The sequence below is a fragment of the Ciona robusta genome, chromosome 1 (genome assembly GCF_009617815.1).
Source record: "Ciona robusta chromosome 1, ASM961781v2".
Classification (NCBI taxonomy): domain Eukaryota; kingdom Metazoa; phylum Chordata; class Ascidiacea; order Phlebobranchia; family Cionidae; genus Ciona; species Ciona robusta.
In genome coordinates, this window is record NC_143235.1 from 1,137,146 (window position 1) to 1,156,646 (window position 19,501).

Here is a 19,501-nt window from a genome sequence, read left to right on the forward strand (position 1 = left end):
CCACCTGGGTTGGAGTATAACGGGTTAACGACTTAGTCTATTGCCTGCCGAAGCCATTATTTTAGATTTTCAGCCCGCGACTCTAAAACAGCATTATAAATTAATATCTTCACGACTTCTATAGATCGTTGTTAATTGTTTGAAACAAGATCAGGAAATTATGGGACCGGTATTCCATCTTACCCCACAGTATTATTTCGCCTACAGTAACCTGACAAACGTTGTGTTAACCATGTTAATAGTATGATGCACTTTAGGTATGTTTGGGCTTTACAGTCTATAAGCGTATATATAGTAGGGTGGCGAAGATGGGACACTTTTCACACATATAAAACCAAAAATCCTGATCGTGTTTTAAACAATTAACAACGATCTATGGAAGGCGTTAGGATAAAGTTTTATAAAAAATCGTCGATTGTTTGCTTACTACCAAATTGGAGGAGAAAATAGATTAAAAAGGTGTCCCATCTTCCCCCATCCTACTATATATAGTAGGAATGGGGGGAGACGGGACACTTTAAGCGAAAAATATCCAAATATCCTCATCGTGTTTTGAAAAATTACCAACGGTTTATTGAAGTCGTGAAGATGTGGATCTCTAATTCTTCGAATGTTCTTTGTTTACTACCAATTTGGGCGAGAAATAGAATGAAAAGTTGTCCCATCTTCCCCCGCTCTAACATATACAGATGTAGTGACCGTTATTATGTTAGGGAAATGTAATATTAAAGCGCATTATGACGTATTAAAGTAATAAGAAATATAAATTAACTCGAAGTTCATGACTTCCTATACAATACAGTGGGGTGGGAAAGATGGGACACCTTTTACCTCTATTTTCTCGTCTCATTTAGTGGTAAACAAAGAACATTTGAAAAATTATAAAATCATATTCTCACGACTCCCATAGACCGTTGGTAATTGCTTAAAACGTGATTAGGATATTTAAATATTATGTGCAAAAGGTGTCCCATCTTCCCCCCCCCCCTCTACTATATTAATAAGTTTATATGTTAAGCAAAAGTATAATTGTGCAACTTATAGTCTATAAAGCTAAGCGAATAACTACAGTTCGAATCTACTGTGACTTGATTGTTTACTACGTGTTCACACAAATCGCAGAAATTCCAGCAAAAAACAATGACTGTCGTAATTTTCACAATTCGCTGTTACTATAAATAGATTTCAGTGTTACCTAATGTTAAGCTATGGCTTATCAAAGCCTATTGCAAAAATTCCAAACTCATTATTTATAAAGGCAGCACTGGGCGCTTGTAATTTGCGCGTTAACAATTTTGTGTGTTGCGTCGGGTATTCTCAACGTTGCTTCTACCAATTAACCAATCAGCTCCCAGTTTTCCACGTGATCAACACGTTTTCGGTTTTGCTCATGTGAGTTTGGGCTGTGACCTGTTCATTTAGGTTTGCCACGTTTGTAAAGCAGTTGGAAGTTATAATGTAGTTAAGTGAGGACACCGAAGTTATGTTCAGGGCTTGCTTGTTTTACTATTATTCATTATATGAGCTATATAGGGCACTTATATTTAACAATTAAACTGTACTTTACAGCTGACCGTTTAAAAACAATTGTTTGAAATATTTGAATTATTTGAATCTACACTGAAGCAATACAGACCGAAGTCTTGTGTTCAAATCACATCAATGTTATCTCGCTCACGAATGAAGATGCCTTGAGTGACAGCCGCCGATGCAGCGTTGGATTGGCAACGTTAAAAGTGAGTTTGTATCTTTACTATAGAACCGAGTTGTAAATTTGAGTAATTGCTGTACTTTTAAAATGTTGGTTCGTTATATTTGACTCGTCACTAAAGCAAAATTTGGTAACATAAAGTAGGGCGGGGAAGATGAGACACTTTTTCATTCTATGGTTTTATTTCATTTGTTAGTAAACAATAATCATTAAAAATACAATAATTATTGAAAATTAGAAGACCGTACCCTCGATCAGAACTCCCATAGATAGTTGTTAATTGTTTAAAACACGATCAGGATATTTAGATATTCTGTTCTAAAGGTGTCCAATCTGCCCCCACCCCTACTAAATTTTGTACCACAAACAGAAGTTTTATATTGTTTATTTTTACAGCAATCCAACATACAAGGAGACAGATACATTAACTCCGAAACGACGTATCTACAAGTTCGTTACTGCACAGTTGACCTGCAGAACCGGTAAGTGCAAATATATATTAAAGTCCATACATATTGCGTGTTTATATTATCTCTCCCATACCGTACTAAATATTAAACTATTAACCCCAGATTTACTATTTGCAGACTTGTGTTCGAAGTCGGGTCATCTTGAAATGTCCAATAGAACCAACGCATGTGATCCACGTTATGTGGGTAAGTATCTATCTTACCTCCTAGTACTATACATTCATACCATAGTTAGATCTTTTCAATATATGTTAAATTTATTTTTACCCTCAGATATGACGTCACCCCATAAATGACGTCACCCCATAAATGACGTCACACCATAAATGACGTCACTCAGCTGGTTCTATGAGCAAATAATGATTAAGAATATTACCCGAAACGAAAGAACCGCCGGAGGAAGAAAAGGCGAAGGTAAGTTATATCTATGTTGTTTTACTGGGTTAACTTATAGTAGAATGGGGGGGGGAGATGGGACACCTTTTTATTCTATTCTTTTGTCGCATTTGGTAGTAAACGAAAAAAAAATCAAGGAATTATGAAACCGTATCCTCACGTCTCCCATAGACGGTTGTTATTTGTTTAAAACACGATCAGGATATTTGGATATTATGTGCTAAAGTTGTTCCATCTTGCCCCACCCTACTATATATCTTAAGTTAAAAAATCAAAATGTAAAACGGTTTAAAAGTAAACGACGTGTCGGGTTAGCACTTGCACATTCGTTGTAGCAAGTTAAAACAGACGTTTACAATATTAAAAATACATTACCTGCGTTTACAAACGGTTTACATACTTTTTATAGGAGGCCGTGGTTTACACTAAACTCAACAATACTAAACAAATCTTGCATTTTATTAAGTGATTAAAGAAATGTACAAGTTTTGACCCGTTGAAGTTCTTATGATATAGAAACGTACTTTGTTTTTATTCTTCTAAATACGAAATTGAAAATTAATCACTGAATTTAATGCCGTTTTATTACTTCTATAGATATATGGGACCAAGACGAAACGAAAGCTCAAGAACGAAGATGGAGCCATAGCATACCCAGACTAAGATTTATTCTTAGTCGATGTAAATACTAACTTATGTGAGCTGTAGCATAAAAAGTCCCTTAAACTTTATTGAATGCTTGTTTAAAATTGGATGTTTATGTGATACACGGTGTGTGGTGTGGGGTGGGGAAGTATACGGAGATCAAATGATTAAAGTCCACTTTTGTACACGTTAGTAATGTAACGTGGTTGGGAATCTTGGGTTTTATTTCTCCATGTGTGTGTGTGTGTAAACAACCTGCATAAGAACGGTGCGCGCAGGTCAGATTTCTCCAACTTTAACCCATACTCCTGGTGTCACTTATCAGCAAGGCCGGACAGTCGGCATCAGATAGATAGAAGTGACATCGCTATAACTAGGGATCGCGGTTAGGAAGTTTAAGTTAGACAGAACTGGGACACTTGCATCCGCGGCCGACACAACACGTGTCATTGCACACAGGCCAAACAAGCAGTGCCCGGTTTGCGAAAACCATGTTCCAACACGCCGGTTGGTTAAAAGTCCGGTCAGCGAAAGCTGGTGGGTTCCAACTGCAAAACAATTAGGCGCCAAACCTGCGACTAGGGTAGGGATCAAAAATACAAAAAATGTTAGCCCCCTGTTAGGTCCCCCTAAAAACAGTAACCAATTTTTATTTTTTTCAGGAGTCAGTTTTTTAAGTTGTCATTCCTTTTTTGAATCGACAACAAGCGCGAATATGCGACGCAAACACGACGCTGCTGCGGCGGATAAAATGATTCCTAAGATCACTCGGTTCGATCAATCTTGCGTTAAAGCAAGATATAGTTAGCTCCCAAATCCGTTCTTATGCAGTTTCCCCCCATTTCGTAAACAACTAGTTATTGCGACGCGATGCGACGGTTTGCGGCGGCGAAATAAAACCTTTAATATTTACTATTATTTGGCCCCTAGAGAATGCTGTGTTGCTGTGACTATTGTATGGGGTGGGGTATGGTGGTGTTGGGGGATTGTGGTGCTTATTGTATGTATTGATACACACATACACCATACACGAAGTGAACTTTTTTATTCTGAAAAATCCATGGTATGGGCATTTCTCTTAAAACAAAATACAAATTATAAATATATGTAAAGTCTACCGTTGTCTGTTTGGTATGGGCATTTCTCTAAAACGAAAACAAAAATTATAAATATATGGAAAGTCTACCGTTGTCTGTTTGGTATGGGCATTTCTCTAAAACGTAAACAAAAATTATAAATATATGGAAAGTCTACCGTTGTCTGTTTGGTATGGGCATTTCTCTAAAACGAAAACAAAAATTATAAATATATGGAAAGTCTACCGTTGTCTGTTTGGTATGGGCATTTCACTAAAAAGAAAACAAAAATTATAAATATATGGAAAGTCTACCGTTGTCTGTTTGGTATGGGCATTTCTCTAAAACGAAAACAAAAATTATAAATATATGGAAAGTCTACCGTTGTCTGTTTGGTATGGGCATTTCTCTAAAAAGAAAACAAAAATTATAAATATATGGAAAGTCTACCGTTGTCTGTTTGGTATGGGCTTTTCTCTAAAAAGAAAACAAAAATTATAAATATATGTAAAGTCTACCGTGGTCCGTTTGTTGGGGTCCTTGTAATGGGGTTGTCATTGCGGCGGGTAAAAGGCTTGCATGGGGGGTGTCGGACGTCTGTGCATGCATGATGTACATGTTAATTCTGAATCATTGGCATTTTTGCATCTTTTTGCGTTCGCTACTGATTTTACGTAATTTTTGTCTCTTTTACTCGCGTTCGCTTTTATTTTATTTTTTTACGTTACTTTTTTGCTTTTATTTTATTTTTTTACGTTACGGTTTTGCTTTTATTTTTACGTTGCGCGGAGCTCCGGTTTTGTGTTAAATTTTGTCCTTTTTTCATTCTCGCAAAAAATGCCAATGATTCGGAATTGATTGTCGTACAGATGTCATGCGTGTTCGTAATCTCTGTGTAACCTCTACTCCAATGATATGGCAGTAACCCTCGGGAGCCTATCTAACCTTTGAGGCTTCATAATACTTAACACTGGGAGCCTATCTAATCTTTGCGGCTTCATAATACTTAACACTGGGGGCCTATCTAACCTTTGAGGCTTCATAATACTTAACACCGGGAGCCTATCTAACCACTGAGGCTTCATAATACTTAACACCGGGAGCCTATCTAACCACTGAGGCTTCATAATACTTAACACTGGCGGCCTATCTAACCATTGAGGCTTCATAATACTTAACACTGGGAGCCTATCTAACCATTGAGGCTTCATAATACTTAACACTGGGAGCCTATCTAACCTTTGAGGCTTCATAATACTTAACACTGGGGGCCTATCTAACCTTTGAGGCTTCATAATACTTAACACTGGGAGCCTATCTAACCTTTGAGGCTTCATAATACTTAACACTGGGGGCCTATCTAACCTTTGAGGCTTCATAATACTTAACACTGGGGGCCTATCTAACCTTTGAGGCTTCATAATACTTAACACCGGGAGCCTAACTAACCATTGAGGCTTCATAATACTTAACACTGGGAGCCTAACTAACCATTGAGGCTTCATAATACTTAACACTGGGAGCCTATCTAATCTTTGCGGCTTCATAATACTTAACACTGGGAGCCTGACTAACCATTGAGGCTTCATAAAACTTAACACTGGGAGCCTAACTAACCTTTGAGGCTTCATAATACTTAACACTGGGAGCCTAACTAACCATTGAGGCTTCATAATACTTAACACGGGAACACGGGGAGCCTAACTAACCATTGAGGCTTCATAATACTTAACACTGGGAGCCTAACTAACTTTGGGGCTTCATAATACTTAACACGGGGAGCCTAACTAACTTGGGGCTTCATAATACTTAACACTGGGGGCCTATCTAACCATTGAGGCTTCATAATACTTAACACTGGGAGCCTATCTAACCATTGAGGCTTCATAATACTTAACACTGGGAGCCTAACTAACTTTGGGGCTTCATAATACTTAACACGGGGAGCCTATCTAACCTTTGAGGCTTCATAATACTTAACACTGGGGGCCTATCTAACCATTGAGGCTTCATAATACTTAACACTGGGAGCCTAGCTAACCATTGAGGCTTCATAATACTTAACCATGGGAGCCTATCTAACCATTGAGGCTTTATAATACTTAACACCGGGAGCCTAACTAACCTTTGAGGCTTCATAATACGTAACACTGGGAGCCTAACTAACCATTGAGGCTTCATAATACTTAACACTGGGAGCCTAACTAACTTTGGGGCTTCATAATACTTAACACTGGGAGCCTATCTAACCTTTGAGGCTTCATAATACTTAACACTGGGAGCCTCAATCTAACCTTTGAGGCTTCATAATACTTAACACTGGGAGCCTAACTAACCATTGAGGCTTCATAAAACGTAACAATGGGGGCCTAACTAACCATTGAGGCTTCATAATACTTACACTGGGGGCCTAACTAACCATTGAGGCTTCATAATACTTAACACTGGGAGCCTAACTAACCATTGAGGCTTCATAATACTTAACACTTGGAGCCTATCTAACCTTTGAGGCTTCATAATACTTAACACTGGGAGCCTATATAACCATTGAGGCTTCATAATGCTTGACCCTGCTGGGAGCAAGCTATAGCCGGACTAATGGGGTTCTTAGCATGTCCAACTATGGTGACTCAGAATATATAGTTCTACGTTTCATTTTTTCACATACAAACATATACATATAAACACATGTGATGCGATTGGTTAGGTGCTACAGCTCACCCCTTTTACATTTTATATTCTAATTCGTTGGATCAGCCAATGCCAGGTCAGCAGTGTGTGTCGTGTCCAATTTCTTGTCTCGTGTCCAATTTCTCACAGTACGCCTCTTAACGCGGTAAGCCACGTATAACGATGGTGTGTTGGGAGGTGTAAGTTCAGTTTAGGAGACGGTCAGTCCAGGTTGCAGTTCTTGGTTGTGTGTTGTGCGATCGCTACGCGACTCGAAAATCGTTGGGTGGCGTCGATCGCTGCCTAGCGTGCCTTGATCTTCTTTTAAAACAAGATCAAGGCCCAGGTATAACTAGGGCTACTGGCGAGAGGTCCTGGTAAAAAAAACCTCAACGACCACAAGCGAAGCAGCCTCCTGGGCGTGGTTGGAATCTTCGCTGTAAAAAAACAACATTTAAGTTAATGGACTTTTCAGTAAAGACTTTTTTGTATAAACAATTCGGCTGCCAAAGACATTATCAATATCATCATTAATGATGTTTCACATTTATTTTGCAAATCTTTCTTCACATTTATTTTGCAAAATTAATGAGGTCTCCCTATGACACGAGAAAGATTTGCAAAATAAATGTATTCTACCGGAAAAGCCACTTTTGTAATGTTATAACCTCCGGTTTAGTAGCATCAACAGCTAAATTTTAATGTTGCTTTCCACCGTTTTGCAACGAGCGATAATGATATTAAAAAATCACTTTTAAACAAACTTTCTGTAGTCAGCCGTAAATAATAAACCATGATTGTTTAAATATAGATTAATGTGGGGCACCTTGATAATTTGAATGAGTTTAGTAACAAATGGAAAGTTTTAAAAGTCAAGAAATATAACGCAATTATCGAAAGTTTAAATTAGATATCCGCAAAAAGGTTTATATGTGATAGGGTTGGGAAAGATGGGACATCTTTTGATTCTATTTTCTTGACCCATTTTCTAGTGAACAAAGAACATTCAAAGAAATATAAAACCGTATACTCACGACTTACATAGACCGTTGTAAATTGCTTTAAACACGATCAGGGTATTTGGATATTACGTGCAAAAGGTGCCCCGTCTTCCACAGCCTACTATACCATCCACAACCATTATAACAGTTAGAATTATACAGGATACAATTCTATTTATAGTGAAACAGCAAATATGATTTTAAGCGATTTAGTTTGAAACGAACCACCAGTTTAAAAATATTACGAATGTAAAATTATTAACGAACCACTAGTTTGAAAATATTACGAATGTAAAATTATTAACACTTTTCACTTGCACCAACATAGAAGCATGTACAAGAAATTTACCTATAAATAACTCCTAGGTTTGCACATGGCAATCACATTAAAGATTTTGTAATGTTCTCCCAACAAGTTTGAAAGTTCAGCATTGGCAAGTTTAGGAGAAAGTAGGAAATAAACCCTAATATATATGGTAGGTCGGGGGAAGATGGGACACTTTATCATTCTATTTTCTCGTCCCATTTGGTAGTAAACAAAGAACATCTGAAGATGCGGTCAAACGTATCTTCATGACTCCCATAGACCGTTGTTAATTGTTTAAAACACGATCAGGATATTTAAATACCATGTGCTAAAGGTGTCCCATCTTCCCCCACCCTACTATATATATTTTAATAATTGCTTCAAATACAAAGATTGAGTTTATTAATTAGCGGCAACGGATGAGTTAAAAGCGTGAAATATATATAAATGTGTAGTGGTAACTGGTAACTAAATCAAAATTACAGGACTTCATCAAGTACCATACAACAAATAGCCACAGTTTTAATTTCAATTGTAAACTTTTTAGTGATTTGTTATCGCAAAATGATACTGTTTGATAGATTTTAATAGGACACTGATATATTAATTACTGTAGAAATATATATTTTTATAACGCTAACAATATGCAAAACTAAGATATAGAACATTAGGTTTACATGCAGAAGTTCTTCCCTTATTGTTGGGTGTCAAAAAAACAAGTCAAAGGAAACAAACTAAGCTAAATTATATCGCAATAGACACATTAATCAATCAAATTTCGTATGTGTAACTAGTGTAATCCCGTTTTACTAAAAAAAGGTAGGGGTTCATGAATGATGCAGACACCTATATTGTTTCTACAAATAATATTGTGATAATGTGATGTACCGAATAAGTTTTTAAGGCTGGAATTAAAAGACATAGTAAGGTGGGGAAAGACAGGTCACATGCATCACTTAATGTTTAAATACCCTGTCTGTGTTTTGAAAAATTAACAACGATCTGTGAAAGTCGTGATGATACAGTTTTGTAATTCTTTAAAATTGTTTTGTTTACTACCGATTACGACTGGAAAATAAAACGAAAAGATGTCCCATCTTCCCCCATCCTACTATATTACTAGAATTGAAACAAAGTTGATATTCTTCACTATTCAAAGTTGTTATATTCTTCACAATTGAAAGTTATTTTTTGGCCCGAAGACGTCAAAAGAAGACGGATTATGAAGGTAAGAAAACACCTTCAATAACTGGGCTCGTATGATTCATTATTGCAGGAATTTGTGTTTTTTTTGACGTTTTTATGTTCATGGTTTGAATTTTTTTTAATTATGTGATTGTGAGTAATAATTATGTGATTGTGAGTAATAATTATGTGATTGTGAGTAATAATTATGTGATTGTGAGAAATAATTATGTGATTGTGAGTAATAATTATGTGGTTGTGAGTAATAATTATGTTGTGAGTAATAATTATGTGATTGTTGGTAATAATTATGTGATTGTGAGTAATAATTATGTGATTGTGGGTAATAATTATGTGATTGTGGGGTAATAATTATGTGAATTGTGGGTAATAATTATGTGAATTGTGAGTAATAATCATGTGATTGTGAGTAATAATCATGTGATTGTGAGTAATAATCATGTGACGTTGGGTAATAATCATGTGACGTTGGGTAATAATTATGTGACGTTGGGTAATAATTATGTGACGTTGGGTAATAACTATGTGACGATGAGTAATAACTATGTGACTGTGAGTAATAACTATGTGATTGTGAGTAATAACTATGTGATTGTGAGTAATAATTATGTGATTGTTGGTAATAATTATGTGATTTTCGGGTAATAATTATGTGATTTTCGGGTAATAATTATGTGATTGTAAATAATAATTATGTGATTGTGAGTAATAATTATGTGATTTTGGGTAATAATTATGTGACGTTGGGTAATAACTATGTGACGTTGAGTAATAACTATGTGACTGTGAGTAATAACTATGTGATTGTGAGTAATAACTATGTGATTGTGAGTAATAATTATGTGATTGTGAGTAATAATTATGTGATTTTCGGGTAATAATTATGTGATTTTCGGGTAATAATTATGTGATTGTAAATAATAATTATGTGATTGTGAGTAATAATTATGTGATTTTGGGTAATAATTATGTGATTGTGGGTAATAATTATGTGATTGTGGGTAATAATTATGTGATTGTGAGTATTAATTATGTGATTGTTGGTAATAATTATGTAATTGTGGGTAATAATTATGTGATTGTTGGTAATAATTATGTAATTGTGGGTAATAATTATGTGATTTTCGGGTAATAATTATGTGATTTTCGGGTAATAATTATGTGATTGTAAATAATAATTATGTGATCGTGAGTAATAACTATGTGATTGTGGGTAATAATTATGTGATTGTGGGTAATAATTATGTGATTGGGAGTAATAATTATGTGATTGTGGGTAATAATTATGTGATTGTGATTGATTGTGAGTAATAATTATGTGATTGTGAGTAATAATTATGTGATTGTGAGTAATAACTATGTGATTGTGGGTAATAATTATGTGATTGTGGGTAATAATTATGTGATTGGGAGTAATAATTATGTGATTGTGGGTAATAATTATGTGATTGTGATTGATTGTGAGTAATAATTATGTGATTGTGAGTAATAATTATGTGATTGTGAGTAATAATTATGTGATTGTGGGTAATAATTATGTGATTGTGAGTAATAACTATGAGATTGTGAGTAATAATTATGTGATTGTGGGTAATAATTATGTGATTGTGGGTAATAATTATGTGATTGTGGGTAATAATTATGTGATTGGGAGTAATAATTATGTGATTGTGGGTAATAATTATGTGATTGTGATTGATTGTGAGTAATAATTATGTGATTGTGAGTAATAATTATGTGATTGTGAGTAATAATTATGTGATTGTGGGTAATAATTATGTGATTGTGAGTAATAACTATGAGATTGTGAGTAATAATTATGTGATTATGAGTAATAATTATGTGATTGTGGGTAATAATTATGTGATTGTGAGTAATAATTATGTGATTGTGGGTAATAATTATGTGATTGTGAGTATTAATTATGTGATTGTTGGTAATAATTATGTAATTGTGGGTAATAATTATGTGATTGTTGGTAATAATTATGTAATTGTGGGTAATAATTATGTGATTGTAAATAATAATTATGTAATTGTGGGTAATAATTATGTGATTGTGGGTAATAATTATGTGATTTTCGGGTAATAATTATGTGATTTTCGGGTAATAATTATGTGATTGTAAATAATAATTATGTGATCGTGAGTAATAACTATGTGATTTTGGGAAATAATTATGTGATTGTGAGTAATAATTATGTGATTGTGAGTAATAATTATGTGATTGTGAGTAATAATTATGTGATTGTGAGTAATAATTATGTGATTGTGAGTAATAATTATGTGATTGTGAGTAATAATTATGTGATTGTGAGTAATAATTATGTGATTTTCGGGTAATAATTATGTGATTTTCGGGTAATAATTATGTGATTGTAAATAATAATTATGTGATTGTGAGTAATAATTATGTGATTGTGAGTATTAATTATGTGATTGTGGGTAATAATTATGTGATTGTGAGTATTAATTATGTGATTGTTGGTAATAATTATGTGATTGTGGGTAATAATTATGTGATTGTGGGTAATAATTATGTGATTTTCGGGTAATAATTATGTGATTGTAAATAATAATTATGTAATTGTGGGTAATAATTATGTGATTGTGAGTAATAATTATGTGATTTTCGGGTAATAATTATGTGATTGTGAATAATAATTATGTAATTGTGGGTAATAATTATGTGATTGTGAGTAATAATTATGTGATTGTGAGTAATAATTATGTGATTGTGAGTAATAATTATGTGATTGTGAGTAATAATTATGTGATTGTGAGTATTAATTATGTGATTGTGAATAATAATTATGTGATTGTGAATAATAATTATGTGATTGTGAGTAATAATTATGTAATTGTGGGTAATAATTATGTGATTGTGAGTAATAATTATGTGATTGTGAGTAATAATTATGTGATTGTGAGTAATAATTATGTGATTGTGAGTAATAATTATGTGATTGTGAGTATTAATTATGTGATTGTGGGTAATAATTATGTGATTGTGGGTAATAATTATGTGATTGTGGGTAATAATTATGTGATTGTGAGTAATAATTATGTGATTGCGAGTAATAATTATGTGATTGTGAGTAATAATTATGTGATTGTGAGTAATAATTATGTGATTGCGAGTAATAATTATGTGATTGTGGGTAATAATTATGTGATTGTGAGTAATAATTATGTGATTGCGAGTAATAATTATGTGATTGTGGGTAATAATTATGTGATTGTGAGTAATAATTATGTGATTTTTCGGGTAATAATTATGTGATTGGGAGTAATAATCATGTGATTGGGAGTAATAATCATGTGATTGGGAGTAATAATTATGTGATTGTGAGTAATAATTATGTGATTGTGAGTAATAATTATGTGATTGTGAGTAATAATTATGTGATTGTGAGTAATAATTATGTGATTGTGAGTAATAATTATGTGATTGTGAGTAATAATTATGTGATTGTGAGTAATAATTATGTGATTGTGGGTAATAATTATGTGATTGTGAGTAATAATTATGTGATTGTGGGTAATAATTATGTGATTGTGAGTAATAATTATGTGATTGTGGGTAATAATTATGTGATTGTGGGTAATAATTATGTGATTGTGGGTAATAATTATGTGATTGTGAGTATTAATTATGTGATTGTTGGTAATAATTATGTAATTGTGGGTAATAATTATGTGATTGTGATTGATTGTGAGTAATAACTATGTGATTGTGAGTAATAATTATGTGATTGTGAGTAATAATTATGTGATTGTGAGTAATAATTATGTGATTGTGAGTAATAATTATGTGATTGTGGGTAATAATTATGTGATTGTGAGTATTAATTATGTGATTGTGGGTAATAATTATGTGATTGTGAGTATTAATTATGTGATTGTTGGTAATAATTATGTGATTGTGGGTAATAATTATGTGATTTTCGGGTAATAATTATGTGATTGTAAATAATAATTATGTGATTGTGGGTAATAATTATGTGATTGTGAATAATAATTATGTGATTGTGGGTAATAATTATGTGATTGTGAGTAATAATTATGTGATTGTGAGTAATAATTATGTGATTGTGAGTAATAATTATGGGATTGTGAGTAATAATTATGTGATTGTGAGTAATAATTATGTGATTGTGGGTAATAATTATGTGATTGCGAGTAATAATTATGTGATTGTGAGTAATAATTATGTGATTGTGGGTAATAATTATGTGATTGCGAGTAATAATTATGTGATTGTGAGTAATAATTATGTGATTGTTGGTAATAATTATGTGATTGTGAGTAATAATTATGTGATTGCGAGTAATAATTATGTGATTGTGAGTAATAATTATGTGATTGTGAGTAATAATTATGTGATTGTTGGTAATAATTATGTGATTGTGAGTAATAATTATGTGATTGTGAGTAATAATTTTGTGATTGTGAGTAATAATTATGTGATTTTCGGGTAATAATTATGTGATTGTAAATAATAATTATGTGATTGTGAGTAATAATTATGTGATTGTGAGTAATAATTATGTGATTGTGAGTAATAACTATGTGATTGGGAGTAATAATTATGTGTTTGGGAGTAATAATTATGTGATTGTGAGTAATAATTATGTGATTGTGAGTAATAATTATGTGATTTTCGGGTAATAATTATGTGATTGTAAATAATAATTATGTGATTGTGAGTAATAATTATGTGATTGTGGGTAATAATTATGTGATTGTGAGTAATAATTATGTGATTGTGAGTAATAATTATGTGATTTTCGGGTAATAATTATGTGATTGTAAATAATAATTATGTGATTGTGAGTAATAATTATGTGATTGTTGGTAATAATTATGTAATTGTGGGTAATAATTATGTAATTGTGGGTAATAATTATGTGATTGTGAGTAATAATTATGTGATTGTGAGTAATAATTATGTGATTGTGAGTAATAATTATGTGATTGTAAATAATAATTATGTGATTGTGAGTAATAATTATGTGATTTTGGGTAATAATTATGTGATTGTGGGTAATAATTATGTGATTGTGAGTAATAATTATGTGATTGTGGGTAATAATTATGTAATTGTGGGTAATAATTATGTGATTGTAAATAATAATTATGTAATTGTGGGTAATAATTATGTGATTGTGGGTAATAATTATGTGATTTTCGGGTAATAATTATGTGATTTTCGGGTAATAATTATGTGATTGTAAATAATAATTATGTGATCGTGAGTAATAACTATGTGATTTTGGGAAATAATTATGTGATTGTGAGTAATAATTATGTGATTGTGAGTAATAATTATGTGATTGTGAGTAATAATTATGTGATTGTGAGTAATAATTATGTGATTGTGAGTAATAATTATGTGATTGTGAGTAATAATTATGTGATTGTGAGTAATAATTATGTGATTTTCGGGTAATAATTATGTGATTTTCGGGTAATAATTATGTGATTGTAAATAATAATTATGTGATTGTGAGTAATAATTATGTGATTGTGAGTATTAATTATGTGATTGTGGGTAATAATTATGTGATTGTGAGTATTAATTATGTGATTGTTGGTAATAATTATGTGATTGTGGGTAATAATTATGTGATTGTGGGTAATAATTATGTGATTTTCGGGTAATAATTATGTGATTGTAAATAATAATTATGTAATTGTGGGTAATAATTATGTGATTGTGAGTAATAATTATGTGATTTTCGGGTAATAATTATGTGATTGTGAATAATAATTATGTAATTGTGGGTAATAATTATGTGATTGTGAGTAATAATTATGTGATTGTGAGTAATAATTATGTGATTGTGAGTAATAATTATGTGATTGTGAGTAATAATTATGTGATTGTGAGTATTAATTATGTGATTGTGAATAATAATTATGTGATTGTGAATAATAATTATGTGATTGTGAGTAATAATTATGTAATTGTGGGTAATAATTATGTGATTGTGAGTAATAATTATGTGATTGTGAGTAATAATTATGTGATTGTGAGTAATAATTATGTGATTGTGAGTAATAATTATGTGATTGTGAGTATTAATTATGTGATTGTGGGTAATAATTATGTGATTGTGGGTAATAATTATGTGATTGTGGGTAATAATTATGTGATTGTGAGTAATAATTATGTGATTGCGAGTAATAATTATGTGATTGTGAGTAATAATTATGTGATTGTGAGTAATAATTATGTGATTGCGAGTAATAATTATGTGATTGTGGGTAATAATTATGTGATTGTGAGTAATAATTATGTGATTGCGAGTAATAATTATGTGATTGTGGGTAATAATTATGTGATTGTGAGTAATAATTATGTGATTTTTCGGGTAATAATTATGTGATTGGGAGTAATAATCATGTGATTGGGAGTAATAATCATGTGATTGGGAGTAATAATTATGTGATTGTGAGTAATAATTATGTGATTGTGAGTAATAATTATGTGATTGTGAGTAATAATTATGTGATTGTGAGTAATAATTATGTGATTGTGAGTAATAATTATGTGATTGTGAGTAATAATTATGTGATTGTGAGTAATAATTATGTGATTGTGGGTAATAATTATGTGATTGTGAGTAATAATTATGTGATTGTGGGTAATAATTATGTGATTGTGAGTAATAATTATGTGATTGTGGGTAATAATTATGTGATTGTGGGTAATAATTATGTGATTGTGGGTAATAATTATGTGATTGTGAGTATTAATTATGTGATTGTTGGTAATAATTATGTAATTGTGGGTAATAATTATGTGATTGTGATTGATTGTGAGTAATAACTATGTGATTGTGAGTAATAATTATGTGATTGTGAGTAATAATTATGTGATTGTGAGTAATAATTATGTGATTGTGAGTAATAATTATGTGATTGTGGGTAATAATTATGTGATTGTGAGTATTAATTATGTGATTGTGGGTAATAATTATGTGATTGTGAGTATTAATTATGTGATTGTTGGTAATAATTATGTGATTGTGGGTAATAATTATGTGATTTTCGGGTAATAATTATGTGATTGTAAATAATAATTATGTGATTGTGGGTAATAATTATGTGATTGTGAATAATAATTATGTGATTGTGGGTAATAATTATGTGATTGTGAGTAATAATTATGTGATTGTGAGTAATAATTATGTGATTGTGAGTAATAATTATGGGATTGTGAGTAATAATTATGTGATTGTGAGTAATAATTATGTGATTGTGGGTAATAATTATGTGATTGCGAGTAATAATTATGTGATTGTGAGTAATAATTATGTGATTGTGGGTAATAATTATGTGATTGCGAGTAATAATTATGTGATTGTGAGTAATAATTATGTGATTGTTGGTAATAATTATGTGATTGTGAGTAATAATTATGTGATTGCGAGTAATAATTATGTGATTGTGAGTAATAATTATGTGATTGTGAGTAATAATTATGTGATTGTTGGTAATAATTATGTGATTGTGAGTAATAATTATGTGATTGTGAGTAATAATTTTGTGATTGTGAGTAATAATTATGTGATTTTCGGGTAATAATTATGTGATTGTAAATAATAATTATGTGATTGTGAGTAATAATTATGTGATTGTGAGTAATAATTATGTGATTGTGAGTAATAACTATGTGATTGGGAGTAATAATTATGTGTTTGGGAGTAATAATTATGTGATTGTGAGTAATAATTATGTGATTGTGAGTAATAATTATGTGATTTTCGGGTAATAATTATGTGATTGTAAATAATAATTATGTGATTGTGAGTAATAATTATGTGATTGTGGGTAATAATTATGTGATTGTGAGTAATAATTATGTGATTGTGAGTAATAATTATGTGATTTTCGGGTAATAATTATGTGATTGTAAATAATAATTATGTGATTGTGAGTAATAATTATGTGATTGTTGGTAATAATTATGTAATTGTGGGTAATAATTATGTAATTGTGGGTAATAATTATGTGATTGTGAGTAATAATTATGTGATTGTGAGTAATAATTATGTGATTGTGAGTAATAATTATGTGATCGTGAGTAATAATTATGTGATTGTGGGTAATAATTATGTGATTGTTGGTAATAATTATGTGATTGTGAGTAATAATTATGTGATTGTGAGTAATAATTATGTGATCGTGGGTAATAATTATGTGATCGTGGGTAATAATTATGTGATTGTGAGTAATAATTATGTGATCGTGAGTAATAATTATGTGATTGTGGGTAATAATTATGTGATTGTTGGTAATAATTATGTGATTGTGAGTAATAATTATGTGATTGTGAGTAATATTTATGTGATTGTGAGTAATAATTATGTGATTGTGAGTAATAATTATGTGATCGTGGGTAATAATTATGTGATTGTGAGTAATAATTATGTGATCGTGAGTAATAATTATGTGATTGTGGGTAATAATTATGTGATTGTTGGTAATAATTATGTGATTGTGAGTAATAATTATGTGATTGTGAGTAATATTTATGTGATCGTGGGTAATAATTATGTGATTGTGAGTAATAATTATGTGATCGTGAGTAATAATTATGTGATTGTGGGTAATAATTATGTGATTGTTGGTAATAATTATGTGATCGTGAGTAATAATTATGTGATTGTGGGTAATAATTATGTGATTGTTGGTAATAATTATGTGATTGTGAGTAATAATTATGTGATTGTGAGTAATATTTATGTGATTGTGAGTAATAATTATGTGATTGTGAGTAATAATTATGTGATTGTGGGTAATAATTATGTGATTGTGAGTAATAATTATGTGATTGTGAGTATTAATTATGTGATTGTTGGTAATAATTATGTGATTGTGAGTATTAATTATGTGATTGTGGGTAATAATTATGTGATTGTGAGTATTAATTATGTGATCGTGAGTAATAATTATGTGATTGTGGGTAATAATTATGTGATTGTTGGTAATAATTATGTATTTGTGGGTAATAATTATGTGATTGTGAGTATTAATTATGTGATTTTCGGGTAATAATTATGTGATTGTAAATAATAATTATGTGATTGTGAGTAATAATTATGTGATTGTGGGTAATAATTATGTGATTGTGAGTATTAATTATGTGATTGTTGGTAATAATTATGTGATTGTGAGTATTAATTATGTGATTGTGGGTAATAATTATGTGATTGTGAGTATTAATTATGTGATCGTGAGTAATAATTATGTGATTGTGGGTAATAATTATGTGATTGTGGGTAATATTTATGTGATTGTGAGTAATAATTATGTGATCGTGAGTAATAATTATGTGATTGTGGGTAATAATTATGTGATTGTGGGTAATAATTATGTGATTGTGAGTAATAATTATGTGATTGTGGGTAATAATTATGTGATTGTGAGTAATAATTATGTGGTCGTGAGTAATAATTATGTGATTGTGAGTAATAATTATGTGATTGTGAGTAATAATTATGTGATTGTGAGTAATAATTATGTGATTGTTGGTAATAATTATGTGATTGTGGGTAATAATTATGTGATTGTGAGTAATAATTATGTGATTGTGAGTAATAATTATGTGGTTGTGAGTAATAATTATGTAATTGTGGGTAATAATTATGTGATCGTGAGTAATAATTATGTGATTGTGGGTAATAATTATGTGATTGTGAGTATTAATTATGTAATTGTGGGTAATAATTATGTGATCGTGAGTAATAATTATGTGATTGTGGGTAATAATTATGTGATTGTGAGTAATAATTATGTGATTGTGAGTAATATTTATGTGATTGTGAGTAATAATTATGTGATTGTGAGTAATAATTATGTGATTGTGAGTAATAATTATGTGATTGTGAGTAATAATTATGTGATTGTTGGTAATAATTATGTGATTGTGAGTAATAATTATGTGATTGTGAGTAATATTTATGTGATTGTGAGTAATAATTATGTGATTGTGAGTAATAATTATGTGAT

The 19,501-nt window shown here is 31.0% G+C and overlaps 1 long non-coding RNA gene across 1 annotated transcript; it reads left to right on the top strand.

The window, feature by feature from the left end:
• Positions 1-1,346: 1,346 nt before the first annotated feature.
• On the top strand, positions 1,347-2,370 carry LOC149741155 (uncharacterized). The gene is made up of 3 exons (XR_016385135.1): positions 1,347-1,736; positions 2,108-2,193; positions 2,299-2,370. It is a non-coding gene; the product is annotated as an uncharacterized LOC149741155 (long non-coding RNA).
• The last annotated feature ends 17,131 nt before the right edge of the window (positions 2,371-19,501 follow it).